The 25176-nt window shown below is 45.0% G+C and overlaps 27 non-coding genes and 4 pseudogenes across 27 annotated transcripts; all 31 read right to left on the bottom strand.

The window, feature by feature from the left end:
• Positions 1 to 1230: 1230 nt before the first annotated feature.
• On the bottom strand, positions 1231 to 1349 carry LOC130163044 (5S ribosomal RNA). Its single transcript, XR_008826362.1, has one exon. It is a non-coding gene; the product is annotated as a 5S ribosomal RNA (ribosomal RNA).
• Positions 1350 to 1619: 270 nt separating this feature from the next.
• LOC130163043 (5S ribosomal RNA) lies at positions 1620 to 1738 on the bottom strand. Its single transcript, XR_008826361.1, has one exon. It is a non-coding gene; the product is annotated as a 5S ribosomal RNA (ribosomal RNA).
• A 270-nt stretch (positions 1739 to 2008) lies between these two features.
• LOC130163080 (5S ribosomal RNA) lies at positions 2009 to 2127 on the bottom strand. The gene has a single exon (XR_008826395.1). It is a non-coding gene; the product is annotated as a 5S ribosomal RNA (ribosomal RNA).
• A 274-nt stretch (positions 2128 to 2401) lies between these two features.
• LOC130163075 (5S ribosomal RNA) lies at positions 2402 to 2520 on the bottom strand. The gene has a single exon (XR_008826391.1). It is a non-coding gene; the product is annotated as a 5S ribosomal RNA (ribosomal RNA).
• Positions 2521 to 2790: 270 nt separating this feature from the next.
• LOC130163035 (5S ribosomal RNA) lies at positions 2791 to 2909 on the bottom strand. Its single transcript, XR_008826353.1, has one exon. It is a non-coding gene; the product is annotated as a 5S ribosomal RNA (ribosomal RNA).
• Positions 2910 to 3179: 270 nt separating this feature from the next.
• Positions 3180 to 3298, bottom strand: LOC130163072 (5S ribosomal RNA). Its single transcript, XR_008826388.1, has one exon. It is a non-coding gene; the product is annotated as a 5S ribosomal RNA (ribosomal RNA).
• Positions 3299 to 3568: 270 nt separating this feature from the next.
• Positions 3569 to 3687, bottom strand: LOC130163034 (5S ribosomal RNA). The gene has a single exon (XR_008826352.1). It is a non-coding gene; the product is annotated as a 5S ribosomal RNA (ribosomal RNA).
• A 270-nt stretch (positions 3688 to 3957) lies between these two features.
• On the bottom strand, positions 3958 to 4076 carry LOC130163074 (5S ribosomal RNA). The gene has a single exon (XR_008826390.1). It is a non-coding gene; the product is annotated as a 5S ribosomal RNA (ribosomal RNA).
• Positions 4077 to 4351: 275 nt separating this feature from the next.
• LOC130163026 (5S ribosomal RNA) lies at positions 4352 to 4470 on the bottom strand. The gene has a single exon (XR_008826345.1). It is a non-coding gene; the product is annotated as a 5S ribosomal RNA (ribosomal RNA).
• Positions 4471 to 4740: 270 nt separating this feature from the next.
• Positions 4741 to 4859, bottom strand: LOC130163024 (5S ribosomal RNA). Its single transcript, XR_008826343.1, has one exon. It is a non-coding gene; the product is annotated as a 5S ribosomal RNA (ribosomal RNA).
• Positions 4860 to 5129: 270 nt separating this feature from the next.
• On the bottom strand, positions 5130 to 5248 carry LOC130163073 (5S ribosomal RNA). Its single transcript, XR_008826389.1, has one exon. It is a non-coding gene; the product is annotated as a 5S ribosomal RNA (ribosomal RNA).
• Positions 5249 to 5523: 275 nt separating this feature from the next.
• Positions 5524 to 5642, bottom strand: LOC130163012 (5S ribosomal RNA). Its single transcript, XR_008826342.1, has one exon. It is a non-coding gene; the product is annotated as a 5S ribosomal RNA (ribosomal RNA).
• Positions 5643 to 5912: 270 nt separating this feature from the next.
• Positions 5913 to 6031, bottom strand: LOC130163008 (5S ribosomal RNA). The gene has a single exon (XR_008826338.1). It is a non-coding gene; the product is annotated as a 5S ribosomal RNA (ribosomal RNA).
• Positions 6032 to 6304: 273 nt separating this feature from the next.
• Positions 6305 to 6413, bottom strand: LOC130163014 (5S ribosomal RNA; annotated as a pseudogene).
• A 270-nt stretch (positions 6414 to 6683) lies between these two features.
• Positions 6684 to 6792, bottom strand: LOC130163023 (5S ribosomal RNA; annotated as a pseudogene).
• Positions 6793 to 7062: 270 nt separating this feature from the next.
• Positions 7063 to 7181, bottom strand: LOC130163076 (5S ribosomal RNA). The gene has a single exon (XR_008826392.1). It is a non-coding gene; the product is annotated as a 5S ribosomal RNA (ribosomal RNA).
• Positions 7182 to 7451: 270 nt separating this feature from the next.
• Positions 7452 to 7570, bottom strand: LOC130163071 (5S ribosomal RNA). Its single transcript, XR_008826387.1, has one exon. It is a non-coding gene; the product is annotated as a 5S ribosomal RNA (ribosomal RNA).
• Positions 7571 to 7840: 270 nt separating this feature from the next.
• LOC130163065 (5S ribosomal RNA) lies at positions 7841 to 7959 on the bottom strand. Its single transcript, XR_008826381.1, has one exon. It is a non-coding gene; the product is annotated as a 5S ribosomal RNA (ribosomal RNA).
• A 269-nt stretch (positions 7960 to 8228) lies between these two features.
• LOC130163069 (5S ribosomal RNA) lies at positions 8229 to 8347 on the bottom strand. Its single transcript, XR_008826385.1, has one exon. It is a non-coding gene; the product is annotated as a 5S ribosomal RNA (ribosomal RNA).
• Positions 8348 to 8617: 270 nt separating this feature from the next.
• On the bottom strand, positions 8618 to 8736 carry LOC130163006 (5S ribosomal RNA). Its single transcript, XR_008826336.1, has one exon. It is a non-coding gene; the product is annotated as a 5S ribosomal RNA (ribosomal RNA).
• A 270-nt stretch (positions 8737 to 9006) lies between these two features.
• On the bottom strand, positions 9007 to 9125 carry LOC130163053 (5S ribosomal RNA). The gene has a single exon (XR_008826370.1). It is a non-coding gene; the product is annotated as a 5S ribosomal RNA (ribosomal RNA).
• A 270-nt stretch (positions 9126 to 9395) lies between these two features.
• On the bottom strand, positions 9396 to 9514 carry LOC130163042 (5S ribosomal RNA). The gene has a single exon (XR_008826360.1). It is a non-coding gene; the product is annotated as a 5S ribosomal RNA (ribosomal RNA).
• A 5785-nt stretch (positions 9515 to 15299) lies between these two features.
• Positions 15300 to 15418, bottom strand: LOC130163040 (5S ribosomal RNA). Its single transcript, XR_008826358.1, has one exon. It is a non-coding gene; the product is annotated as a 5S ribosomal RNA (ribosomal RNA).
• A 270-nt stretch (positions 15419 to 15688) lies between these two features.
• LOC130163009 (5S ribosomal RNA) lies at positions 15689 to 15807 on the bottom strand. The gene has a single exon (XR_008826339.1). It is a non-coding gene; the product is annotated as a 5S ribosomal RNA (ribosomal RNA).
• Positions 15808 to 16082: 275 nt separating this feature from the next.
• LOC130163062 (5S ribosomal RNA) lies at positions 16083 to 16201 on the bottom strand. Its single transcript, XR_008826379.1, has one exon. It is a non-coding gene; the product is annotated as a 5S ribosomal RNA (ribosomal RNA).
• A 275-nt stretch (positions 16202 to 16476) lies between these two features.
• Positions 16477 to 16595, bottom strand: LOC130163039 (5S ribosomal RNA). Its single transcript, XR_008826357.1, has one exon. It is a non-coding gene; the product is annotated as a 5S ribosomal RNA (ribosomal RNA).
• Positions 16596 to 16873: 278 nt separating this feature from the next.
• LOC130163038 (5S ribosomal RNA) lies at positions 16874 to 16992 on the bottom strand. Its single transcript, XR_008826356.1, has one exon. It is a non-coding gene; the product is annotated as a 5S ribosomal RNA (ribosomal RNA).
• Positions 16993 to 17267: 275 nt separating this feature from the next.
• LOC130163013 (5S ribosomal RNA) lies at positions 17268 to 17395 on the bottom strand (annotated as a pseudogene).
• Positions 17396 to 24105: 6710 nt separating this feature from the next.
• Positions 24106 to 24224, bottom strand: LOC130163037 (5S ribosomal RNA). The gene has a single exon (XR_008826355.1). It is a non-coding gene; the product is annotated as a 5S ribosomal RNA (ribosomal RNA).
• Positions 24225 to 24499: 275 nt separating this feature from the next.
• LOC130163036 (5S ribosomal RNA) lies at positions 24500 to 24618 on the bottom strand. The gene has a single exon (XR_008826354.1). It is a non-coding gene; the product is annotated as a 5S ribosomal RNA (ribosomal RNA).
• Positions 24619 to 24893: 275 nt separating this feature from the next.
• LOC130163021 (5S ribosomal RNA) lies at positions 24894 to 25011 on the bottom strand (annotated as a pseudogene).
• Positions 25012 to 25176: the final 165 nt, after the last annotated feature.

The raw sequence follows: 25176 nt of genomic DNA, 5'->3' as shown, positions 1-25176 counted from the left end.
TTTAGTTTTTTCCGAAATACCAAATTAAAGTAAATACAATACAATAATGGAAGAACTGAGAAATAACAATCACAACATTTTTAATGACTTTCCAATTCTCTTAATTTTTTTTACAGGCTTATGGTTTTTATCAACCTCTACCTGTCAATGTAAACACACTTAATTCATATTTTGCAATTTCAAAGGTTTTCTTTACAAATCCCTTGACAGCTGGATGAAACATCACTACTGTTTATGGTCTTAAGGTCCTACCAGGAGCTGATCACAACAAAGTGTCAGTAAAAAAACTTCTGAATCTGTGGCCTCAGACTCACTTGAGAGCATTCTGTGTGTCCTGTTTCAGCTCACTGAAGAAAGCGATTTTAAACTGGTGTCTGACAAACAGCAACTGGGAACACAGAGAGGGATCTCACATGAAACAGTGGCTTATAAGGAATGTCAAGTTACTTTCAGGCTTTCTTTCCATGTTGAGAAGCGTTGTACAATGTGGTTATTCTGCATCAGAATTAGTGGCTGTAGTGTGGTTGTGCATACCTGATGTGTTGTCTTGTTGAGGAACTCCTTGTGCGATTTGACACGACGGATCTCAGTGTAGTAGTATGTCTGAGCATGTTCATAGAAGGCATTCTCCAACCTGCAGGAACACAGACATCATCTGAGTGGAACCAGTGAAGTACCATGGCTGTAATTTCACCTTTCTGCCCTACCGGGGACCATGCTGTATTTACTTTATTGTTAACTACCTTATTCATCTTTTGCAGTAGAAAAGCAATTTCAGACCCCCAGCCAACAAAAAAAGCTGTTGGGGGCAGGCAAACTTCCTTGATCTCTCTGCCTGATGCACTTCCAGACACTAAGATATACGTAAATTAATTTTTTTCCTCTCTTTTTTACAGCTCAATGAACTCCCTTCCTCACACACCAAACAAAGGGCGTGTTCAGAGTGGTATGGCCGTAAGCGAGAGGGAGCGCGACAAATACCCTCTTTAAACATGATGATCATGTCCTTCATGCACGAAGCTAGGTGTTTATGTCTAGCGCAGGAGCCTTTCCTTTTCAGCGTTTGCTTGTTGCTTCGGCTCTCAACATGTCAACTTTGTAACATTTTAATACAAAAGTGTCTTTACATTGTGATCTGTGCTGTCCCCAAAAGTGCAGCCAGGTGCAGAGTAACAGGTTGTTGAAGCAGGAGCAGCAGCGTCCTCTGCTGATTGCAAAGAGATGCGAAAAAGCTTACAGCACCTGGTATTCCCAGGCGGTCTCCCATCCAAGTACTAACCAGGCCCGACCCTGCTTGGCTTCCGAGATCGGACGAGATCGGGCGTGTTCAGAGTGGTATGGCCGTAAGCGAGAGGGAGCGCGACAAATACCCTCTTTAAACATGATGATCATGTCCTTCATGCACGAAGCTAGGTGTTTATGTCTAGCGCAGGAGCCTTTCCTTTTCAGCGTTTGCTTGTTGCTTCGGCTCTCAACATGTCAACTTTGTAACATTTTAATACAAAAGTGTCTTTACATTGTGATCTGTGCTGTCCCCAAAAGTGCAGCCAGGTGCAGAGTAACAGGTTGTTGAAGCAGGAGCAGCAGCGTCCTCTGCTGATTGCAAAGAGATGCGAAAAAGCTTACAGCACCTGGTATTCCCAGGCGGTCTCCCATCCAAGTACTAACCAGGCCCGACCCTGCTTGGCTTCCGAGATCGGACGAGATCGGGCGTGTTCAGAGTGGTATGGCCGTAAGCGAGAGGGAGCGCGACAAATACCCTCTTTAAACATGATGATCATGTCCTTCATGCACGAAGCTACGTGTTTATGTCTAGCGCAGGAGCCTTTCCTTTTCAGCGTTTGCTTGTTGCTTTGGCTCTCAACATGTCAACTTTGTAACATTTTAATACAAAAGTGTCTTTACATTGTGATCTGTGCTGTCCCCAAAAGTGCAGCCAGGTGCAGAGTAACAGGTTGTTGAAGCAGGAGCAGCAGCGTCCTCTGCTGATTGCAAAGAGATGCGAAAACGCTTACAGCACCTGGTATTCCCAGGCGGTCTCCCATCCAAGTACTAACCAGGCCCGACCCTGCTTGGCTTCCAAGATCGGACGAGATCGGGCGTGTTCAGAGTGGTATGGCCGTAAGCGAGCGAGAGGGAGCGCGACAAATACCCTCTTTAAACATGATGATCATGTCCTTCATGCACGAAGCTAGGTGTTTATGTCTAGCGCAGGAGCCTTTCCTTTTCAGCGTTTGCTTGTTGCTTTGGCTCTCAACATGTCAACTTTGTAACATTTTAATACAAAAGTGTCTTTACATTGTGATCTGTGCTGTCCCCAAAAGTGCAGCCAGGTGCAGAGTAACAGGTTGTTGAAGCAGGAGCAGCAGCGTCCTCTGCTGATTGCAAAGAGATGCGAAAAAGCTTACAGCACCTGGTATTCCAAGGCGGTCTCCCATCCAAGTACTAACCAGGCCCGACCCTGCTTGGCTTCCGAGATCGGACGAGATCGGGCGTGTTCAGAGTGGTATGGCCGTAAGCGAGAGGGAGCGCGACAAATACCCTCTTTAAACATGATGATCATGTCCTTCATGCACGAAGCTAGGTGTTTATGTCTAGCGCAGGAGCCTTTCCTTTTCAGCGTTTGCTTGTCGCTTTGGCTCTCAACATGTTAACTTTGTAACATTTTAATAAAAAAGTGTCTTTAAATTGTGATATGTGCTGTCCCCAAAAGTGCAGCCAGGTGCAGAGTAACAGGTTGTTGAAGCAGGAGCAGCAGCGTCCTCTGCTGATTGCAAAGAGATGCGAAAAAGCTTACAGCACCTGGTATTCCCAGGCGGTCTCCCATCCAAGTACTAACCAGGCCCGACCCTGCTTGGCTTCCGAGATCGGACGAGATCGGGCGCGTTCAGAGTGGTATGGCCGTAAGCGAGAGGGAGCGCGACAAATACCCTCTTTAAACATGATGATCATGTCCTTCATGCACGAAGCTAGGTCTTTATGTCTAGCGCAGGAGCCTTTCCTTTTCAGCGTTTGCTTGTTGCTTTGGCTCTCAACATGTTAACTTTGTAACATTTTAATAAAAAAGTGTCTTTAAATTGTGATCTGTGCTGTCCCCAAAAGTGCAGCCAGGTGCAGAGTAACAGGTTGTTGAAGCAGGAGCAGCGGCGTCCTCTGCTGATTGCAAAGAGATGCGAAAAAGCTTACAGCACCTGGTATTCCCAGGCGGTCTCCCATCCAAGTACTAACCAGGCCCGACCCTGCTTAGCTTCCGAGATCGAACGAGATTGGGCGCATTCAGAGTGGTATGGCCGTAAGCGAGAGGGAGCGCGACAAATACCCTCTTTAAACATGATGATCATGTCCTTCATGCACGAAGCTAGGTCTTTATGTCTAGCGCAGGAGCCTTTCCTTTTCAGCGTTTGCTTGTTGCTTTGGCTCTCAACATGTCAACTTTGTAACATTTTAATACAAAAGTGTCTTTACATTGTGATCTGTGCTGTCCCCAAAAGTGCAGCCAGGTGCAGAGTAACAGGTTGTTGAAGCAGGAGCAGCAGCGTCCTCTGCTGATTGCAAAGAGATGCGAAAAAGCTTACAGCACCTGGTATTCCCAGGCGGTCTCCCATCCAAGTACTAACCAGGCCCGACCCTGCTTGGCTTCCGAGATCGGACGAGATCGGGCGCGTTCAGAGTGGTATGGCCGTAAGCGAGAGGGAGCGCGACAAATACCCTCTTTAAACATGATGATCATGTCCTTCATGCACGAAGCTAGGTGTTTATGTCTAGCGCAGGAGCCTTTCCTTTTCAGCGTTTGCTTGTTGCTTTGGCTCTCAACATGTCAACTTTGTAACATTTTAACACTAAAGTGTCTTTACATTGTGATCTGTGCTGTCCCCAAAAGTGCAGCCAGGTGCAGAGTAACAGGTTGTTGAAGCAGGAGCAGCAGCGTCCTCTGCTGATTGCAAAGAGATGCGAAAAAGCTTACAGCACCTGGTATTCCAAGGCGGTCTCCCATCCAAGTACTAACCAGGCCCGACCCTGCTTGGCTTCCGAGATCGGACGAGATCGGGCGTGTTCAGAGTGGTATGGCCGTAAGCGAGAGGGAGCGCGACAAATACCCTCTTTAAACATGATGATCATGTCCTTCATGCACGAAGCTAGGTGTTTATGTCCAGCGCAGGAGCCTTTCCTTTTCAGCGTTTGCTTGTTGCTTTGGCTCTCAACATGTCAACTTTGTAACATTTTAATACAAAAGTGTCTTTACATTGTGATCTGTGCTGTCCCGTCCCCAAAAGTGCAGCCAGGTGCAGAGTAACAGGTTGTTGAAGCAGGAGCAGCAGCGTCCTCTGCTGATTGCAAAGAGATGCCAAAAAGCTTACAGCACCTGGTATTCCCAGGCGGTCTCCCATCCAAGTACTAACCAGGCCCGACCCTGCTTGGCTTCCGAGATCGGACGAGATCGGGCGCGTTCAGAGTGGTATGGCCGTAAGCGAGAGGGAGCGCGACAAATACCCTCTTTAAACATGATGATCATGTCCTTCATGCACGAAGCTAGGTCTTTATGTCTAGCGCAGGAGCCTTTCCTTTTCAGCGTTTGCTTGTTGCTTTGGCTCTCAACATGTCAACTTTGTAACATTTTAATACAAAAGTGTCTTTACATTGTGATCTGTGCTGTCCCCAAAAGTGCAGCCAGGTGCAGAGTAACAGGTTGTTGAAGCAGGAGCAGCAGCGTCCTCTGCTGTTTGCTAAGAGATGCGAAAAAGCTTACAGCACCTGGTATTCCCAGGCGGTCTCCCATCCAAGTACTAACCAGGCCCGACCCTGCTTGGCTTCCGAGATCGGACGAGATCGGGCGCGTTCAGAGTGGTATGGCCGTAAGCGAGAGGGAGCGCGACAAATACCCTCTTTAAACATGATGATCATGTCCTTCATGCACGAAGCTAGGTGTTTATGTCTAGCGCAGGAGCCTTTCCTTTTCAGCGTTTGCTTGTTGCTTTGGCTCTCAACATGTCAACTTTGTAACATTTTAACACTAAAGTGTCTTTACATTGTGATCTGTGCTGTCCCCAAAAGTGCAGCCAGGTGCAGAGTAACAGGTTGTTGAAGCAGGAGCAGCAGCGTCCTCTGCTGATTGCAAAGAGATGCGAAAAAGCTTACAGCACCTGGTATTCCAAGGCGGTCTCCCATCCAAGTACTAACCAGGCCCGACCCTGCTTGGCTTCCGAGATCGGACGAGATCGGGCGTGTTCAGAGTGGTATGGCCGTAAGCGAGAGGGAGCGCGACAAATACCCTCTTTAAACATGATGATCATGTCCTTCATGCACGAAGCTAGGTGTTTATGTCCAGCGCAGGAGCCTTTCCTTTTCAGCGTTTGCTTGTTGCTTTGGCTCTCAACATGTCAACTTTGTAACATTTTAATACAAAAGTGTCTTTACATTGTGATCTGTGCTGTCCCGTCCCCAAAAGTGCAGCCAGGTGCAGAGTAACAGGTTGTTGAAGCAGGAGCAGCAGCGTCCTCTGCTGATTGCAAAGAGATGCCAAAAAGCTTACAGCACCTGGTATTCCCAGGCGGTCTCCCATCCAAGTACTAACCAGGCCCGACCCTGCTTGGCTTCCGAGATCGGACGAGATCGGGCGCGTTCAGAGTGGTATGGCCGTAAGCGAGAGGGAGCGCGACAAATACCCTCTTTAAACATGATGATCATGTCCTTCATGCACGAAGCTAGGTCTTTATGTCTAGCGCAGGAGCCTTTCCTTTTCAGCGTTTGCTTGTTGCTTTGGCTCTCAACATGTCAACTTTGTAACATTTTAATACAAAAGTGTCTTTACATTGTGATCTGTGCTGTCCCCAAAAGTGCAGCCAGGTGCAGAGTAACAGGTTGTTGAAGCAGGAGCAGCAGCGTCCTCTGCTGATTGCAAGGAGATGCGAAAAAGCTTACAGCACCTGGTATTTCCAGGCGGTCTCCCATCCAAGTACTAACCAGGCCCGACCCCGCTTGGCTTCCGAGATCGGACGAGATCGGGCACGTTCAGAGTGGTATGGCCGTAAGCGAGAGGGAGCGCGACAAATACCCTCTTTAAACATGATGATCATGTCCTTCATGCACGAAGCTAGGTGTTTATGTCTAGCGCAGGAGCCTTTCCTTTTCAGCGTTTGCTTGTTGCTTTGGCTCTCAACATGTCAACTTTGTAACATTTTAATACAAAAGTGTCTTTACATTGTGATCTGTGCTGTCCCCAAAAGTGCAGCAGCCAGGTGCAGAGTAACAGGTTGTTGAAGCAGGAGCAGCAGCGTCCGCTGCTGATTGCAAAGAGATGCGAAAAAGCTTACAGCACCTGGTATTCCCAGGCGGTCTCCCATCCAAGTACTAACCAGGCCCGACCCTGCTTGGCTTCCGAGATCGGGCGTGTTCAGAGTGGTATGGCCGTAAGCGAGAGGGAGCGCGACAAATACCCTCTTTAAACATGATGATCATGTCCTTCATGCACGAAGCTAGGTGTTTATGTCTAGCGCAGGAGCCTTTCCTTTTCAGCATTTGCTTGTTGCTTTGGCTCTCAACATGTCAACTTTGTAACATTTTAATACAAAAGTGTCTTTACATTGTGATCTGTGCTGTCCCCAAAAGTGCAGCCAGGTGCAGAGTAACAGGTTGTTGAAGCAGGAGCAGCAGCGTCCTCTGCTGATTGCAAAGAGATGCGAAAAAGCTTACAGCACCTGGTATTCCCAGGCGGTCTCCCATCCAAGTACTAACCAGGCCTGACCCTGCTTGGCTTACGAGATCGGGCGTGTTCAGAGTGGTATGGCCGTAAGCGAGAGGGAGCGCGACAAATACCCTCTTTAAACATGATGATCATGTCCTTCATGCACGAAGCTAGGTGTTTATGTCTAGCGCAGGAGCCTTTCCTTTTCAGCGTTTGCTTGTCGCTTTGGCTCTCAACATGTTAACTTTGTAACATTTTAATAAAAAAGTGTCTTTAAATTGTGATATGTGCTGTCCCCAAAAGTGCAGCCAGGTGCAGAGTAACAGGTTGTTGAAGCAGGAGCAGCAGCGTCCTCTGCTGATTGCAAAGAGATGCGAAAAAGCTTACAGCACCTGGTATTCCCAGGCGGTCTCCCATCCAAGTACTAACCAGGCCCGACCCTGCTTGGCTTCCGAGATCGGACGAGATCGGGCGCGTTCAGAGTGGTATGGCCGTAAGCGAGAGGGAGCGCGACAAATACCCTCTTTAAACATGATGATCATGTCCTTCATGCACGAAGCTAGGTCTTTATGTCTAGCGCAGGAGCCTTTCCTTTTCAGCGTTTGCTTGTTGCTTTGGCTCTCAACATGTTAACTTTGTAACATTTTAATAAAAAAGTGTCTTTAAATTGTGATCTGTGCTGTCCCCAAAAGTGCAGCCAGGTGCAGAGTAACAGGTTGTTGAAGCAGGAGCAGCGGCGTCCTCTGCTGATTGCAAAGAGATGCGAAAAAGCTTACAGCACCTGGTATTCCCAGGCGGTCTCCCATCCAAGTACTAACCAGGCCCGACCCTGCTTAGCTTCCGAGATCGAACGAGATTGGGCGCATTCAGAGTGGTATGGCCGTAAGCGAGAGGGAGCGCGACAAATACCCTCTTTAAACATGATGATCATGTCCTTCATGCACGAAGCTAGGTCTTTATGTCTAGCGCAGGAGCCTTTCCTTTTCAGCGTTTGCTTGTTGCTTTGGCTCTCAACATGTCAACTTTGTAACATTTTAATACAAAAGTGTCTTTACATTGTGATCTGTGCTGTCCCCAAAAGTGCAGCCAGGTGCAGAGTAACAGGTTGTTGAAGCAGGAGCAGCAGCGTCCTCTGCTGATTGCAAAGAGATGCGAAAAAGCTTACAGCACCTGGTATTCCCAGGCGGTCTCCCATCCAAGTACTAACCAGGCCCGACCCTGCTTGGCTTCCGAGATCGGACGAGATCGGGCGCGTTCAGAGTGGTATGGCCGTAAGCGAGAGGGAGCGCGACAAATACCCTCTTTAACATGATGATCATGTCCTTCATGCACGAAGCTAGGTGTTTATGTCTAGCGCAGGAGCCTTTCCTTTTCAGCGTTTGCTTGTTGCTTTGGCTCTCAACATGTCAACTTTGTAACATTTTAACACTAAAGTGTCTTTACATTGTGATCTGTGCTGTCCCCAAAAGTGCAGCCAGGTGCAGAGTAACAGGTTGTTGAAGCAGGAGCAGCAGCGTCCTCTGCTGATTGCAAAGAGATGCCAAAAAGCTTACAGCACCTGGTATTCCCAGGCGGTCTCCCATCCAAGTACTAACCAGGCCCGCCCCTGCTTGGCTTCCGAGATCGGACGAGATCGGGCGCGTTCAGAGTGGTATGGCCGTAAGCGAGAGGGAGCGCGACAAATACCCTCTTTAAACATGATGATCATGTCCTTCATGCACGAAGCTAGGTCTTTATGTCTAGAGCAGGAGCCTTTCCTTTTCAGCGTTTGCTTGTTGCTTTGGCTCTCAACATGTCAACTTTGTAACATTTTAATACAAAAGTGTCTTTACATTGTGATCTGTGCTGTCCCCAAAAGTGCAGCCAGGTGCAGAGTAACAGGTTGTTTTAGCAGGAGCAGCAGCGTCCTCTGCTGATTGCAAAGAGATGCGAAAAAGCTTACAGCACCTGGTATTCCCAGGCGGTCTCCCATCCAAGTACTAACCAGGCCCGACCCTGCTTGGCTTCCGAGATCGGATGAGATCGGGCGCGTTCAGAGTGGTATGGCCGTAAGCGAGAGGGAGCGCGACAAATACCCTCTTTAAACATGATGATCATGTCCTTCATGCACGAAGCTAGGTCTTTATGTCTAGCGCAGGAGCCTTTCCTTTTCAGCGTTTGCTTGTTGCTTTGGCTCTCAACATGTCAACTTTGTAACATTTTAATACAAAAGTGTCTTTACATTGTGATCTGTGCTGTCCCCAAAAGTGCAGCCAGGTGCAGAGTAACAGGTTGTTGAAGCAGGAGCAACAGCGTCCTCTGCTGATTGCAAAGAGATGAGAAAAAGCTTACAGCACCTGGTATTCCCAGGCGGTCTCCCATCCAAGTACTAACCAGGCCCGACCCTGCTTGGCTTCCGAGATCGGACGAGATCGGGCGCGTTCAGAGTGGTATGGCCGTAAGCGAGAGGGAGCGCGACAAATACCCTCTTTAAACATGATGATCATGTCCTTCATGCACGAAGCTAGGTGTTTATGTCTAGCGCAGGAGCCTTTCCTTTTCAGCGTTTGCTTGTTGCTTTGGCTCTCAACATGTCAACTTTGTAACATTTTAATACAAAAGTGTCTTTACATTGTGATCTGTGCTGTCCCCAAAAGTGCAGCCAGGTGCAGAGTAACAGGTTGTTGAAGCAGGAGCAGCAGCGTCCTCTGCTGATTGCAAAGAGATGCCAAAAAGCTTACAGCACCTGGTATTCCCAGGCGGTCTCCCATCCAAGTACTAACCAGGCCCGACCCTGCTTGGCTTCCGAGATCGGACGAGATCGGGCGTGTTCAGAGTGGTATGGCCGTAAGCGAGAGGGAGTGCGACAAATACCCTCTTTAAACATGATGATCATGTCCTTCATGCACGAAGCTAGGTGTTTATGTCTAGCGCAGGAGCCTTTCCTTTTTAGCGTTTGCTTGTTGCTTTGGCTCTCAACATGTCAACTTTGTAACATTTTTTTTTTTTTTTTAAATTCTTTATTTAGGAATGGCAGTACATATCACAAGGGCAAAGGTAATACCATTTTTCTCCGCCACCCAGTTTTACATTTTAAGTACAATTTAGTAATAAAAACAAAAAACAAAAAAAAACAAACAAAAAAACAAAAATAAAAAATAAAACAAAAACACAGTTGGGAGAGAAAGTGTGCACATACATGTCCATAGTGTCTTTACAGGAGAGAAGTGACCAACATGATACTTAGTTAGGTGGCGGTGGTGGTGGAGGGGTGGGTATCGGTAGTCTTCAGTATGGGGGAGGCGGAAGCAGTTCTCAATGTATGGCAGGGGAGAGGTGGATGGGGGGAGTGGAGAATGATATCAAAATATTGATGGGACAGTATATATCAGTGTCAATCTTCAGCCATTAAAAGAGAGAAAAAAAAAAAAAAAAAAAGGGTGAGAGAAGGAGAGACAACAGAACAGGGTTCATTTATCTAATACCTCCACAAACTCTGGGCGTAAAGGTTTCACATATTCAACCCACTTTGTCCAATGTTTAACAAATACATTTTTCTGGAGACGGAGACAGAATGTGATCTTTTCTATGATATAAATATCATTCACTATGTCTATCCACTCCTGAACTGTGGGGGACTCAGGGAGCAGCCATCGCTTGGGGGCGCTTTTTTAGCAGCAGTTATCAAAACACCAAATAGGTATTTATTTGACCGTCTCACAAGGAAGTCGGCCCTTCCTAGATATAGCGTAGAAAACTCAAAAGTCATATCAGCATTGAATATATTTTTCAGTACCTTGTGAAGCTCTTTCCAAAAGGGTTGTATCCCTGGGCATTCCCAGAAAACGTGCCAGTGGTTAGCTCCCTGAAGCCCACACCGTCTCCAACATTTGGTATTACTCTCCCCAATATATCCTTTCTGTTTTGGTGTAATGAAGAATCGTATCAGGCATTTCCACCCAAACTCCCGCCATGTGTAAGAATTTGTGCACTTCCATTGAAATTTACATGTTTCGAGCCAATCTTCACTTGTAATTGAGAGATTACCCTCCTCCTCCCATCTCTTTCTAATGTATTCAGTAGAGTGGGCTTTTTTTGTCCTAAGGCCTTTATACAATCTGGAGATAATACCTCTACTTGAGTCTTCTTGATAGGCACCGATAAGTATCTTCAATATGGGATCACTCAAGTCTGTTTTGTTTTTAATATTATGTTCAAAATGGTTACGTATTTGGAGATACCTATAAAAATCAGATTTTTCAAGGCAGTATTCTTTCCTTAAATTTTCAAAATCCTTTAATTGTCCTTTTTTTGTTAAAGAGTAGAACGTTGTTATTCCTTTTGACACCCAGAGTTTGAACGCATGGTCCATTGTGTTGGGCTTTAAGTCAGGATCATAAGCACACCATTGGATTATTTGTAATTTATGGTCTAGTTTATACTCTTCTTTCATCACGCTCCACGTTCTCATTTGAGCTTTGATCCATGGATTCTGGAAACAATTAATGATTTTTTTCAAATTTTTGTAAGCCAACATTGCATGAATTGGGGGATCGTTCTGAATTGAGAGTTCAATATCTTTCCACCTGGCATGAAATGTTGGATTACATATATTGATTAAAGGTTTAGCCTGAGCTGCAAAAAAATAGTCTTTAAAATTTGGAAGAGCCATTCCTCCTTCCTCCCTTGAGAGTTGCAGGGTTTTAAATTTCACTCTGGGTTTTTTCCCTTGCCAGATAAATCTGGAAATAACCTTATTCAATTCGGATATCTGTTGTAACGGCATTTCTACAGGGAGTGCTTGGAATAAATATAGGTATCGTGGAAGGATGTTCATCCTTACTGAGTCTATTCTGTGGCTAAGACCGAGAAAAGAGATGGAATTCCATCTGTGTATATCATCTTTAATTTTTGTTGAAAGAGGGCCATAGTTTATTTCTCCTAGTGTTAGAATGTCTTTTGGTAAGTATATCCCAAGGTATTTCAAATTGCACTGGTCCCATTTAAGTTGAAATTTCTCTCTGAGGTGTTTTGAGGCTGTATGATTAAAGGTCAAAATTTGCGTTTTTTGTATATTCAACTTGTAACCGGTGTAACTACCGAATGTCTCTAAAAGGGTCATTAATTCAAAAAATGAGTTAGGGGGGTCACTTAAATAAATCAGCACGTCATCGGCATACAAAGCTAGTTTGTGGTCTTCATCCTTAATACGGATACCTTTGATGTTTTTGGACTGCCTTATCCATTGTGCGAGGGGCTCAATATAGAGCGCAAAGAGGAGCGGTGAGGCCGGGCAGCCCTGTCTAGTGCCACGTTCTAACGTAATGGCGTCTGAAAGGTACCCGTTTATTTTTATTCGAGCTGACGGTTTACTGTACAGCATATGGATGATGTTAACAAAATCCTTATGCATTCCGAATTTTTCCAAGACTCTGTATAGGAAAGGCCAACTCACTGAGTCAAAGGCCTTCTCAGCATCTAGGCTAATTAAGAAGGCTTCAATTTTGTTCTGTTGGATATGGTCTAGTATGTGTAGTGATCGTCTGATATTGTCGTGAGTTTGTCTTTGTGAAATAAATCCAGTGTGGTCATTATGTATCAGCTGAGGGAGAATTTTTTCTAATCTTCTGGCAAGGATAGCTGTGTATAATTTATAGTCCACATTCAGCACCGATATCGGTCTGTATGACCCACAATCCAATTTATCTTTTCCCTCCTTTGGGATAACAGAGATCACTGCCTCATTCCATGATGGAGGCATTTTAGCGTTCGTCATTGATGTATTGAAGGCACGCAGAAGGCTTGGCATCAGATCGGGTCGAAAGACTTTATACCACTCTGATGGGAAGCCATCTGGACCAGGTGACTTGTTCGCTTTAAGCCTGGAGATAGCATCATTTAACTCTTTCTCAGTTACTGCAGCTGTTAACGTTTGATTTTGGTCTTCTGATAAGACAGGTAAATTAAGAGAGTCGAGGAATCTACCAATTTGCTGTTCATCTTCTAAGTGTGGTTGCGTATATAGAAACTTGTAGTATTTCCTAAATGCGTTTTGTATTTCATCTTGTTTGTATTGAACAATTTTGGAATCTGGGTCTCTTATTTTATATATTGTACTGTTTGTTTGCTGTTTTTGTAGCTTCCTTGCCAGAAGTCTAGTTGATTTTGAACCTGATTCATAGTATTTCTGTCTTGTAAATTTCATTTTTTTCTCAATTTCTTGTGAGTAGAGCATATTTATTTCGTTTCTAATTTTTTTAATTTTTGTCATCAAAGTCCGTTTCTGTTCTCTTTTGTGTTGTGTCTCAAGGTCCTTTAATTGTTTATTGAGATTTTTTAGTTTCAGTTGTTTTTCCTTTTTTTCATGAGCACAGAATGAAATAATCTTTCCTCTGACAACTGCCTTTAACGCATCCCATACTATAGCTGAATCAATTTCTCCTGTATCGTTGTTTTTTAGAAACATTTTTATTTTATCTTTCATTTGGGTCTTAAATTTTGGGTTGTTGAGGATACTCGTATTTAATCTCCACAATGTTCTTCCCATGTTGTCGCCAATATGTACCGTGCAAGAGAGAGGTGCATGGTCAGATAAATCAATACATCCGATGTCACAATTTTGTATTTTATGGCGGTCTCTTTTCAGCACAAAAAAATAATCTATCCTCGAATACACATCATGAGGACATGAGTAAAAAGTGTAATCGCGGCTCGATGGGTAAAAATCTCGCCATAGATCTAGTACACCTAATTCTGACATTAATATGTTAATTTTCTTATGTAATGATGTGACCGTTGAATTTTTTGATGAGTCTAATTTTGGATTGAGACGGATATTCCAATCTCCACCGAATATGACAGTGCCAGTCGCCCCAATCATCAAATCAAAAAGTTTTCTATACAAAGCAAAGTCACTTCCAGGGGGTGTATAGATGCTACCTAGTGTTATGACCTTGTCATCGATTTTCCCTGTGACCATAATATACCTCCCTTCTTTGACTGATATCTCTGAGATGTGTTCAAATGATACTTTTTGTGAGATCAAAATTGCTACACCTCTTCTATGCCCTGATCTGTAAGATGAATGATATACCTTTGAAAATCCCATTCTTTTAAGTTTCTCGTGTTCTGATGCAGTGAGATGTGTCTCTTGCAAGAGTACAACCTGGGCACTTTCTTTTCTCATTTTTGACAGTATTTTACTTCTCTTTGCCGGGTTTAGTATCCCATTCACATTAAATGAGACTACCTTAAGGATTTGCTTATTCATAATTTACCACGTCAGTTAAACCCACTCTCTCCCAGTATCTCTGCTGGCATTGGATTTGTACACTATAAACATCTCCCTCCTGCCCCGGGCACCTCTCTCCTAAACTCCTGGAGCTTTTCTTTATATTGGGAGCGGGGGTTTCTCTTTGGTTGTGTGCAGCCGTCCGCTGCATCGGGCTGATCTCCGTGTCGGTCGCGCCGTCTCCCCGCTGCCCGCTGCCATGTAGATAGTAACCCGATTTCCTCTTGGTCCGGAGTACTGGACGATTTCACCACAGCCACTGAAAATCCCCGTGAAACCATGTCTCTCGTTGCCTCCGCAGCATCCCGGTATAGACGGGTGCCGTCGTTGTAAAATACTCGCATCTTTGCAGGATGGGGTGTCTGAAACTTGATCTGTTTCTCTTTCAAGACTCTCTTTGCTTCGGCGTATTCGCCGCGTTTCTTCAGCACTTCAGAAGGAAAGTCATGGTCGACATAAAAGCGGGCATTGTCGCAAAACACTTCTTTCTTACGCCAGGCTCTCCGAAGCACCTCTTCTTTCATCCGGTAGCTCCCAAATTTCACCACGATAGATCGAGGCTTCTGCGGGCCGTTGGGCTTCGGTCCCAGTGCCCGGTGTGCCCGCTCAATCCCGAGCTCTCCTTCGCGGGGGAAGTCCAGGGCATTTTTCAGCAGTTTATCCAAAAAGCTCATCATGTCGCTGCCCTCTTTATCCTCCGGTATCCCGTAGATCCTCAAGTTATCCCTCGTGCGCGGCCCTCCTGGTCTATTAGCCTAGCTTCAAGGTCAGCCTGGCGCTGGCTCAGCCGCTTTATTAGCGTGGATGTTGCTTGCAGCACGGTCTCAGTCTCATCAATCCTCCCCTCTGCTTCGTCCAGTCTGGCGTTTGTTTTTTTTAATTCCTGTGTGATGCCAGAGAGTTGTGTTTTGTTGTCCTTTCTGAACTCACGGAGTTTGTTAAGGATGCAACGCAGGCTAACCTCGGGGCCGTCTTCATCGAGTACACGTGGGCTCGGAGAATTACTTCGGCTGCTTTCACTCATTTCACTATACGTTTCTGCCATATTCGTTGCGGTCCTACTTCTGGTGCTAACCCCCAACTCCATTGTTGATCTAATTATTCACTAGGTTTGATAATATCAAATTATTTGGAGGTTATTTCACAAAACCATCGGGGAGCTCGAAAGTTAGGCTGTCATCCTCTTGGCGGCGGAACCGGAAACCCCCCAACTTTGTAACATTTTAATACAAAAGTGTCTTTACATTGTGATCTGTGCTGTCCCCAAAAGTGCAGCCAGGTGCAGAGTAACAGGTTGTTGAAGCAGGAGCAGCAGCGTCCTCTGCTGATTGCAAAGAGATGCCAAAAAGCTTACAGCACCTGGTATTCCCAGGCGGTCTCCCATCCAAGTACTAACCAGGCCCGACCCTGCTTGGCTTCCGAGATCGGACGAGATCGGGCGTGTTCAGAGTGGTATGGCCGTAAGCGAGAGAGAGCGCGACAAATACCCTCTTTAAACATGATGATCATGTCCTTCATGCACGAAGCTAGGTGTTTATGTCTAGCGCAGGAGCCTTTCCTTTTCAGCGTTTGCTTGTTGCTTTGGCTCTCAACATGTCAACTTTGTAACATTTTAATACAAAAGTGTCTTTACATTGTGATCTGTGCTGTCCCCAAAAGTGCAGCCAGGTGCAGAGTAACAGGTTGTTGAAGCAGGAGCAGCAGCGTCCTCTGCTGATTGCAAAGAGATGCCAAAAAGCTTACAGCACCTGGTATTCCCAGGCGGTCTCCCATCCAAGTACTAACCAGGCCCGACCCTGCTTGGCTTCCGAGATCGGACGAGATGGGGCGTGTTCAGAGTGGTATGGCCGTAAGCGAGAGGGAGCGCGACAAATACCCTCTTTAAACATGACGATCATGTCCTTCATGCACGAAGCTACGTGTTTATGTCTAGCGCAGGAGCCTTTCCTTTTCAGCGTTTGCTTGTTGCTTTGGCTCTCAACATGTCAACTTTGTAACATTTTAATACAAAAGTGTCTTTACATTGTGATCTGTGCTGTCCCGTCCCCAAAAGTGCAGCCAGGTGCAGAGTAACAGGTTGTTGAAGCAGGAGCAGCAGCGTCCTCTGCTGATTGCAAAGAGATGCCAAAAAGCTTACAGCACCTGGTATTCCCAGGCGGTCTCCCATCCAAGTACTAACCAGGCCCGACCCTGCTTGGCTTCCGAGATCTGACGAGATCGGGCGTGTTCAGAGTGGTATGGCCGTAAGCGAGAGGGAGCGCGACAAATACCCTCTTTAAACATGACGATCATGTCCTTCATGCACGAAGCTACGTGTTTATGTCTAGCGCAGGAGCCTTTCCTTTTCAGCGTTTGCTTGTTGCTTTGGCTCTCAACATGTCAACTTTGTAACATTTTAATACAAAAGTGTCTTTACATTGTGATCTGTGCTGTCCCGTCCCCAAAAGTGCAGCCAGGTGCAGAGTAACAGGTTGTTGAAGCAGGAGCAGCAGCGTCCTCTGCTGATTGCAAAGAGATGCCAAAAAGCTTACAGCACCTGGTATTCCCAGGCGGTCTCCCATCCAAGTACTAACCAGGCCCGACCCTGCTTGGCTTCCGAGATCGGACGAGATCGGGCGTGTTCAGAGTGGTATGGCCGTAAGCGAGAGGGAGCGCGACAGATACCCTCTTTAAACATGACGATCATGTCCTTCATGCACGAAGCTACGTGTTTATGTCTAGCGCAGGAGCCTTTCCTTTTCAGCGTTTGCTTGTTGCTTTGGCTCTCAACATGTCAACTTTGTAACATTTTAATACAAAAGTGTCTTTACATTGTGATCTGTGCTGTCCCGTCCCCAAAAGTGCAGCAGCCAGGTGCAGAGTAACAGGTTGTTGAAGCAGGAGCAGCAGCGTCCTCTGCTGATTGCAAAGAGATGCCAAAAAGCTTACAGCACCTGGTATTCCCAGGCGGTCTCCCATCCAAGTACTAACCAGGCCCGACCCTGCTTGGCTTCCGAGATCGGACGAGATCGGGCGTGTTCAGAGTGGTATGGCCGTAAGCGAGAGGGAGCGCGACAAATACCCTCTTTAAACATGACGATCATGTCCTTCATGCACGAAGCTACGTGTTTATGTCTAGCGCAGGAGCCTTTCCTTTTCAGCGTTTGCTTGTTGCTTTGGCTCTCAACATGTCAACTTTGTAACATTTTAATACAAAAGTGTCTTTACATTGTGATCTGTGCTGTCCCGTCCCCAAAAGTGCAGCCAGGTGCAGAGTAACAGGTTGTTGAAGCAGGAGCAGCAGCGTCCTCTGCTGATTGCAAAGAGATGCCAAAAAGCTTACAGCACCTGGTATTCCCAGGCGGTCTCCCATCCAAGTACTAACCAGGCCCGACCCTGCTTGGCTTCCGAGATCGGACGAGATCGGGCGTGTGTTCAGAGTTCAGAGTGGTATGGCCGTAAGCGAGAGGGACCGCGACAAATACCCTCTTTAAACATGACGATCATGTCCTTCATGCACGAAGCTACGTGTTTATGTCTAGCGCAGGAGCCTTTCCTTTTCAGCGTTTGCTTGTTGCTTTGGCTCTCAACATGTCAACTTTGTAACATTTTAATACAAAAGTGTCTTTACATTGTGATCTGTGCTGTCCCGTCCCCAAAAGTGCAGCCAGGTGCAGAGTAACAGGTTGTTGAAGCAGGAGCAGCAGCGTCCTCTGCTGATTGCAAAGAGATGCCAAAAAGCTTACAGCACCTGGTATTCCCAGGCGGTCTCCCATCCAAGTACTAACCAGGCCCGACCCTGCTTGGCTTCCGAGATCGGGCGTGTTTTTTTTTTTATCTTTTATTATCAAAAATATAGCACAATCTGTATTTACAACACAATCCATTTGACAGGACATACTTTTATCAAAAACATGGCATTACACACCCTTTAAGTGTATAAATAAAACCCCATCCTTTACCATAAAGAAACCGTAGCCTTAATAACACTACGATCAAAAAAAAAAAAAAAAAATTAATTAAATTAATTAATTAAATAAAATCAATCAATCAATCCATCAATCAATCAATCAAACAATCAATAAATAGATAAAGTAAACAAGAACACAATCCATACTTTTCCATGACTCACCTATCAGAGCATAGACTCTAAACAAAAACACTATAACATAAACCACAAGTTTCCCTCATTCCCTGCCTTCATTAAAGTGTTGTGTCTTGTGAAATGTTTGTCAAAAGTGTCCTTGTCTGCCCTATAAATTGTTCTAATATGTGCCTTGAGTGTGTTTTGAAAAAGTTTCTTTACATTGACTGTTTTTTGTTCAAATAGTTTGTAATTCCTATTTATCCATATTGTTTTCCTTGCCAGCGCTAGGATTGTGTTGATCAGTGTGTTATTCTTCTTTGGATGTTTTCCTGTAATTCCAAATAACCAAGTCCATAACCAGTCCGTATTGTTGTGTATTTTTAAATTGCAATGTTCCTGTAAGATTGATTTTATATATAACTGTAACTGCTTTGCTTCTATGCATGTTTGAAATATGTGTTCAATGTCCTCTGGTTCTTGTCTGCATATTGTTCAAGTCCTCGAGTATTTCTGTTTATTGATTTGGTGCAAGATAATTCCAGTGTAAATCCTTCTGTGTCGAATGTTAAAGTCCAGGTTTCTTGTCATGCCGTCTATTAGTGGTATGTCTATATTTGTCCATATTTTTTTAATTTCTTTTAAAGGGTATTGTTTTTCCCAGGTATGTTCTGCAGTAGGTGTCCTTTTGATTTTCTCTACTAGCAACCTGTACCATGTCTTCGTTTGGACATTTTCCAGTCTTTTTCTGTTGTCCTTTTCTATGTATTCCAGTTGGGGAAGAGCAGCTCCAATACCTTTTTTATTCCCTTTTAGCAAACCTCGCCACACAGGGTCAAGGGTTTGTTCAAATTTCTCTTTCAGTTTTCTTATGTTTTCTTTTCTATACATTATTTTTCTCTCTCTCATTCTTTTGCATATCAATTCAACATTAAAATCTCCTCTCTCATCGATCACTTGATCTACCCTCGTTAGCCCAGCCTCTCTCATCGGACCGCTGATCAGAACTCTCCCCTCACATACAAAGAAGGGACTGTTCAAGAAAGGTAATTGCAGCACATGCTCTTTATTACTGCACTTGGGCCAGAGGTGGGGCAGAATCTTTCCCCAAGCCTCAAGTACCTCCTGGTAGAAGCCAGGCAGGCCATTCCTGACTTTTCTGGGGAGGAGCAAGCACAGATTGTATGCGTCTTTCTCCCCGTACTCGGCCAGGTAGCTGGCCAACCAGTCCTCCGAGGGGTACTGCCGGTCCGGATCTAGAAAATTCCTGATAATTTTAACCCTGAGTGCATCTTTTTTTGCACCTATATCAATTAATCCTAAACCCCCCTCCCTTCTATTAGCAATTAACACTCTGTGAGCTATCGAATTTCCCTTTCCCCTCCAAAGGAAGGAGGAGATTGCTGCTGTCAGCGATTTAAGTGCCCATTGCGGCAGCTCACAGGTTCCCATTAAATGATTAATTTTTGACAGTATCAGAGCATTAACTACAATTACCTTTCCTTTCAGTGTTAAACCTCTTGCTCTCCACAAGTTTAAAATCCCTTGCAATTTCCCTATCATTTCCCTCCACCCTCTGTCCCTAGCCCCACCCTCATTCTCTCCTATATATACTCCTAATATTTTCCTACACCCATTGTTTACCCTAAATCCCCATTTATTTACATAGTTATTCACCCTTCCAAGTTGACCTATTTCAGATTTGGTTATGTTTATTTTTGCTCCTGATGCTTTGCTGTAAGTTTTGAAATGTTCCATGATTTTGTCTATGCATTTACCTGATTTGACTGTTATTGTAATGTCATCTGCGTATTGAGTTATTTTAATAGTACTGTTTTTGGGTGTTTGTATTCCTGTTATTTCTTTATCTTTAATTATCGCTTGAGCTAGTGGCTCTGCCACTATGCTATATAGCAGGCCTGACAGCGGACATCCTTGCCTCACCGATCTTCTAATTTGAATACTGTCTGTTATCATTCCATTGCATTTTATTACACTTATGGCGTTTTTGTACAATAACTGTATCCAATTTATAAACCCTTGTCCATATCCAAATTTCTCTAATACTTTATAAAGAAACTGGTGCTCTACTCTGTCAAATGCCTTTTCAAGGTCTATTGTTAGCAGAAGCCCCCCCTGTGCTGTCATTCCTCTTACTGTATCTCTTACTGTAGCAATTGAATCTTGGATGTTTCTACTGGGTATGCTGTAGGCCTGATTTATACTAATTATTTGATTTAATGTCTGTTTTATTCTATTGGCCAAGGTTTTGGTGAGTATCTTGTAATCTGTATTTAGCAAGCTTATTGGTCTATAGTTGGATATTATGTTTCTGTCTCCTTTATTCTTATAAATTACTGTAATCATACCTGTAGTGAAAGATTTTGGTGTTTTTTGTTGTTCTTGCATTGTATGGTAGAGGTCGAGCAACAGGGGGGCCAGCTGTTCCTTAAACCTGATGTAAAATTCTGCTGTTAAGCCATCAGATCCTGGACTTTTATTCTTGTTTAAGTTGTCTATTGTCACTTCTATTTCTTTTAATGTTAATTTGCTGTCACACCATTCTTTATCCTCCATGTTAATTTTTTTGTCTACATATGATAATATTTTTCTGTTTTTTCATTGTTGCTTCCTTCTTCTTTGAATAAATTCGTATAGTATTCTTTAATAATTTCTAGTATCTCTATTCTATCTGTGTGTATGTTATTGCTTCTATCTTTCAATTCTTCTATTATAGTTTTATTCTGTTTTTGCTTTTCCATCCCCAGAAAAAAAGCTGTGCACTTCTCCCCATCTACCAGATTTTGAAATCTACTCCTAACTGCAGCCCCTTTACATCTTTCCCTTTCTATATTATTTAATTGATTTTTATATAATTCATACTTTTCACAGCTTCTATTTCTTTGGTTATCTATTAATATCAGTTCTTCTTCTAGTTGCTTTCTGATGTTCTGTTCTTGTTTTTCTTTCCATTTTTTCTCTTTGCTATAATTGATACTTGCTTTTTTGATTCTTTCTTTTATATTGTCCCATCTTTCTATATAATTATTATCTATTTGCATTTCTGTTCTAGCGTAACTAAGTAAGTTTTTGATTTTTTTGACAGGGTCCATCAGGAGGCTGGAGTTGAGGCACCAGGTGCCTCCTCCCTTGATCCCCCCTACCGAGTCCAGCAGACACTCCAGAGTTGCATGATCACTCCATGTATTAAATTTGTACGTTGTTTTGTTAATTTTCTTAATCACTTCTGGGGCCGCTAAACATAAGTCTAGTCTTGATTGTCTTAATGTACCCTTTACCACCTGTCTTCTTGAGAATGTTCTTTTTAAAGGATTCTGTATTCTCCATATATCCATCAAGTTATAATTGTTCATCAATTCATATAATGCTGTTCTACTGCTGTCATTTTTATATACATTATTTACAGATATATCCGATTTTGTTAACACTGTATTAAAGTCCCCAACTATTAAAGTTTTGTTATTTACCCATCTTCCTATTTTATTAAACATCTCTTTCCTTTCTTTTTCACAATTACTGGCATATACATTGATTATTCTAAAGGTACTATTATTTACTATGATATCTATAATTAATATTCTACCTTCATTATCCTTATATATTAGTTTACTATTTTCTATCATATTAGTATTTATTATAGTAGCTATTCCACATGATTTATTAGTTCCATTATTATAATATATTTCCCCTTTATTTATCTTTGTTGCTGCTTTTAAGCTGTCCTCATCCCATCTTGTCTCCTGGAGACATAGGACATCGCAGGCTGGATTACTTAATATATTTTTCATCCTGCCACAAGTGCGGAGACCATTGATGTTCAGGGAGTGCAGCAGCAACATTGTAACAAAAAAAATGTTTTTTAAACACCTAGTTTATTCATCGTTCTTTTTTCTTTCTTCCTTTTCTTAGTTCTAGCGGCTATAGTAGAGGTGTGCTGCTTCCTGATGCTCTGGATGGTGGCGACGTCCATCTCAGAGTCACCGTCTGATTCCCCCTGCTGAGTCGGGGAGGTCGAAGCCGGCGCTCTGGGGGGTGCGGCTGCCGCCTGCTGCAGATCGCTCAGAGTCTCCCCCACGTCCATCGATTCCAGGGCAATGGACGGCTCCGGCCCCTCCGCGAGCCCGTTTCCGCCCTTGCCCTTTCCTCTCTCTCGGGGACCAGAGTTTACACTCAGCCCGTCTCTGCTCTCGACCAGCTTTGTGGCCAGGCTCTGTGCGGCTTTTGAGAGGCTTGTAGCCCTCCGCTGGGGGAGACCCTCTCTGTCAGCCGCTTCCACGGTGCCGCTGCCCCCTCACCGGCCTCTTCTCCTTCCTCCTCCTCCTCACTCATGTCCTCCGCCTCTGTTGACGGTGCCTCCGATCCGGACCCCGCCACAACATCAGACTCACTGTAATTACAGCTACATTCCTCCATCAGGTTGCAGCACACCTCACATTTTTTAATCTTTTTCTGTTGGCTGCTGCACTCCCTCGCATAATGTCCCTGGACTCCGCACTTGTGACAGGAGAACTCCGGACAATCTCTCAGGATGTGCCCCGGCTGGAGGCACATCCTGCAAACTTTTGCTTGTCTGTCATGTATCACACGGAAGTATTCAGGTCCCATTACTGTTTCAAACCGCGCTGAATACGGTAACGATTGCACCTTGTCATTAAATTTAACTTTTAAAAACCTCGTCCCGTCCGCTACTTGTGTGCCCGGCCACATCCTCCTTCTAATAGCGGATGCAGCCGATACACCCCATCCCTCAAGCTTTTGCATGATTTCATCGTCTGTGATATACGCAGGTAAGTTTAGAAAGGAAACCATTAACTCATCGTTACAAAGGTTTTTAACTAAAATGCTTGTGTTACCTATTTTGAAACCGTCTAGGAGCCGCTCCTTCCCCTTGGCATGAGACATAGTTATCTCATACGTCCTGGCACCGGTCGCTCTGCAGGCAATAAGCCCCCCACACAGAGCTCGGATGGCTCTCATGAGTTCCAGCACCGGGACCTCGTCTTGTCCGGTCACTTCCAGGCTCGCTGTTAATTCCCGATCGTAAGTATTCCCAACTGTCTGCTTTGTTGTTCCTTGTCGCTGCTGTCTCTCACCGACTGCTCCAGTCTCTCTCTCCTCTCCGCCGCTCGCCTCTCGCTCGCCCGCCGCTGCTGCTTTCTCTCTCTCTCTCCCGCCGCTGCTCTCTCCCTCTCCGCCGCCGCTCTCGGAGCTCCATGGAGTCCCGGCCTGGTCCGATCTCCATCTCCGATCTCCCTCACGGCTCCTCCGATCTCGCTCCTCCGTCCTCTGCCCGTTGTAGCTGTCAGTGCTGCTCGCCGCTCTCTCTCTCTCTCTCTCTCCTCTCGCCGGCGCCGTCATCGCTGAATCAGCTGTTCCCGTGCTCTCTTCGCTACTTTTTTTTTTCAAACTCTTTCTTCTGACTTTTGTTCACCTCCCACTCATTCACTTCTTTCTCCGCTACATCTTGACTTGTTTTATGTCCGTAATCCATTTCCGTCATCAATGAGCCATTTCCCGCTTCCGTCACCATTAAATCCGTCCGAGAAAACATGAGAAAAAAAAAACTCAAATAAGCCTCCCCCGAACAGTAAAACTGCCGGGGGGAATGTCCAAACAAATAAACAAACAAAGGGTGCACGGAAAAGTAAGATGTAATGAAAAAAGAAAGAAGAATGAACTAAGGGAAGTAGAAAAAAAAACAGAGGTCCGCGATCCTCTCTCCTCTCTCTCACACAGGTATTGCCGACTCACATTTGACTCACGCATGCGTGTTCAGAGTGGTATGGCCGTAAGCGAGAGGGAGCGCGACAAATACCCTCTTTAAACATGACGATCATGTCCTTCATGCACGAAGCTACGTGTTTATGTCTAGCGCAGGAGCCTTTCCTTTTCAGCGTTTGCTTGTTGCTTTGGCTCTCAACATGTCAACTTTGTAACATTTTAATACAAAAGTGTCTTTACATTGTGATCTGTGCTGTCCCGTCCCCAAAAGTGCAGCCAGGTGCAGAGTAACAGGTTGTTGAAGCAGGAGCAGCAGCGTCCTCTGCTGATTGCAAAGAGATGCCAAAAAGCTTACAGCACCTGGTATTCCCAGGCGGTCTCCCATCCAAGTACTAACCAGGCCCGACCCTGCTTGGCTTCCGAGATCGGACGAGATCGGGCGTGTTCAGAGTGGTATGGCCGTAAGCGAGAGGGAGCGCGACAAATACCCTCTTTAAACATGACGATCATGTCCTTCATGCACGAAGCTACGTGTTTATGTCTAGCGCAGGAGCCTTTCCTTTTCAGCGTTTGCTTGTTGCTTTGGCTCTCAACATGTCAACTTTGTAACATTTTAATACAAAAGGGTCTTTACATTGTGATCTGTGCTGTCCCGTCCCCAAAAGTGCAGCCAGGTGCAGAGTAACAGGTTGTTGAAGCAGGAGCAGCAGCGTCCTCTGCTGATTGCAAAGAGATGCCAAAAAGCTTACAGCACCTGGTATTCCCAGGCGGTCTCCCATCCAAGTACTAACCAGGCCCGACCCTGCTTGGCTTCCGAGATCGGACGAGATCGGGCGTGTTCAGAGTGGTATGGCCGTAAGCGAGAGGGAGCGCGACAAATACCCTCTTTAAACATGACGATCATGTCCTTCATGCACGAAGCTACGTGTTTATGTCTAGCGCAGGAGCCTTTCCTTTTCAGCGTTTGCTTGTTGCTTTGGCTCTCAACATGTCAACTTTGTAACATTTTAATACAAAAGGGTCTTTACATTGTGATCTGTGCTGTCCCGTCCCCAAAAGTGCAGCCAGGTGCAGAGTAACAGGTTGTTGAAGCAGGAGCAGCAGCGTCCTCTGCTGATTGCAAAGAGATGCCAAAAAGCTTACAGCACCTGGTGTTCCCAGGCGGTTCTCCCATCCAAGTACTAACCAGGCCGACCCTGTTTGGCTTCCGAGATCGACGAGATCGGGCGTGTTCAGAGTGGTATGGCCGTAAGCGAGAGGGAGCGCGACAAATACCCTCTTTAAACATGACGATCATGTCCTTCATGCACGAAGCTACGTGTTTATGTCTAGCGCAGGAGCCTTTCCTTTTCAGCGTTTGCTTGTTGCTTTGGCTCTCAACATGTCAACTTTGTAACATTTTAATACAAAAGTGTCTTT

Source organism: Seriola aureovittata, chromosome 21, assembly GCF_021018895.1.
Source record: "Seriola aureovittata isolate HTS-2021-v1 ecotype China chromosome 21, ASM2101889v1, whole genome shotgun sequence".
NCBI classification, from domain to species: domain Eukaryota; kingdom Metazoa; phylum Chordata; class Actinopteri; order Carangiformes; family Carangidae; genus Seriola; species Seriola aureovittata.
Note: the sequence above shows the minus strand (reverse complement) of the source record. Positions and strands in the feature narration are given on the sequence as shown.